The sequence below is a fragment of the Arachis duranensis genome, chromosome 5 (assembly GCF_000817695.3).
Source record: "Arachis duranensis cultivar V14167 chromosome 5, aradu.V14167.gnm2.J7QH, whole genome shotgun sequence".
Taxonomy (NCBI): Eukaryota; Viridiplantae; Streptophyta; class Magnoliopsida; order Fabales; family Fabaceae; genus Arachis; species Arachis duranensis.
Window position 1 is genome coordinate 62,620,199 of NC_029776.3, and position 2,244 is coordinate 62,622,442.

Below are 2,244 nucleotides of genomic sequence, written 5' to 3' on the forward strand. Positions count from 1 at the left end.
TTTCTGGATTGTTGTAATTTAGTTTCTCTTAGTTTCCTTTTCAGAGTCCCTTCAGGTTCAGGATCAATTTCAACAAGAGTGCCCTTTTTCCCTGTTCCTGCTCATATGAAAGAGAAGAGAACAAGAAAAGAAGAGGAATCCTTTATGTCACAGTATAGAGATTCCTTTATGTTAGTAGAAGAAGAAAAGGGGATAAGAGTGAAGAAGAATGGGTTCGGATTTTTAGATGAAGAGAGGTGAAGAGAAGTGTTAGTAAATAAATAATTAAATAGAATAAGAAAAGAGATGGAGAATTTCGAAAATAATTTTAAAAAGGTGTTAGTAATTTTTTAAAATTAGAGATAAGATAAGATTAAAATTAAAATTTAAAATAACTAAAAAGAATTTTTGAAAAAGAGAGAAGTATTTTCGAAAATTAGAGAGGGATAGGTAGTTAGTTGGTTTTGAAAAAGATAGGAAACAAACAAAAAGTTAGTTAGTTGATTGAAAAAGATATTAAAATCAAATTTGAAAAAGATAAGGAGATAAGAAGTTAGATAAGATATTTTGAAATCAAATTTTGAAAAAGATAAAAAAATTTTTTTGGAAAAAGATAAGATAAAAAGATTTAATTCAAAAATTTGAAATTACTTACTTCACTAACAAGAAACTACAAGATAAGATTCTAGAACTTAAAGATTGAACATTTCTTAACAAGAAAGTAACAAACTTCAAATTTTTAAATCAATCACATTAATTATTAGTGAATTTTCAAAAATATGATATAAAGATAAGAAAGAGGTTTTGAAAATATTTTGAAAAAGATTTTTGAAATTTTCGAAAAATAAAAAAAATGAAAAAGATATAATTTTTGAAAAAGATTTTAAAAAGATAAGATTTTTAAAAATTGAAAATTTGACTTGACTCATAAGAAACAACTAATTTTAAAAATTTTTGACTTGGTCAACTCAAATTTTTGAAATTTTGGAGAAAAGTAAGGAAAAGATATTTTTTTGATTTTTGAATTTTTTTATCATGAGAGAGAAAAACACAAAAATGACCCAAAATATAAAAATTTTGATCAAAACACAAGATGCATGCAAGAACACCATGAATGTCAAGATGAACACCAAGAACTCTTTGAAGATCATGATGAACATCAAGAACATAATTTTGAAAAATTTTTGATGCAAAGAAAACATGTAAGACACCAAACTTGGAAAATTTTAATGCATGGACTCTAACAAACGAAAAATGCATATGAAAAACAACAAACAACACAAAACAAGAAAACATCAAGATCAAACAAGAAGACTTGTCAAGAACAACTTGAAAATCATGAAGAACACTATGAATGCATGGAATTTTCGAAAAATGCAAGAAAAAATTATAAAGCATGCAATTGACACCAAACTTAAAAATTGACTCAAGACTCAAACAAGAAACACAAAATATTTTTTATTTTTGTGATTTTCTAATTTTTTTGGATTTTTTTATTAATTTTTTTTCGAAAACAAAGTTTGGAAAAACGAAAAAGAAAAGAAAAATTTTGAAAAAGGTTTTTTGAAAAGAAAATTACCTAATCTGAGCAACAAGATGAACCGTCAATTGTTCAAACTCAACAATCCCCAGCAACGGCGCCAAAAACTTGGTGGACGAAATTGTGATAAAAGAGTTCCAGGCACTGTTAGAGAAGCTCACAACTCCGTTCAACTTAACCAGCAAGTGTACTGGGTCATCCAAGTAATACCTTACGTGAGTAAGGGTCGATCCCACAGAGATTGTTGGTATGAAGCAAGCTATGGTCACCTTGTAAATCTCAGTTAGGCAGATTAAATTGGTTTATGATGAGTTCGAAAATTAATAATAAACAGGAAATAAAAAGGGATAGAAATACTTATGTAAATCAATAGTGGGAATTTCAGATAGGCGTGTGGAGATGCTGTACTCCTCTCGAATCTCTACTTTTTTATTACATTCATCCAATCCTTCCTACTCCTTTCCATGGCAAGCTGTATGTAGGGCATCACCATTGTCAATGGCTACATCCCATCCTCTCAGTGAAAATGGTCCTATGCTCTGTCACAGCACGGCTAATCATTTGTCGGTTCTCAATCAGGCTGGAATAGAATCCCTTGATTCTTTTGCGTCTGTTACTAATGGGCCTAAAGTAGAACGGAAGTGGTTGTCAGTTACGCGCGTTCATAGGTGAGAATGATGATGAGTGTCACGGATCATCACATTCATCAAGTTGAAGTGCAACGT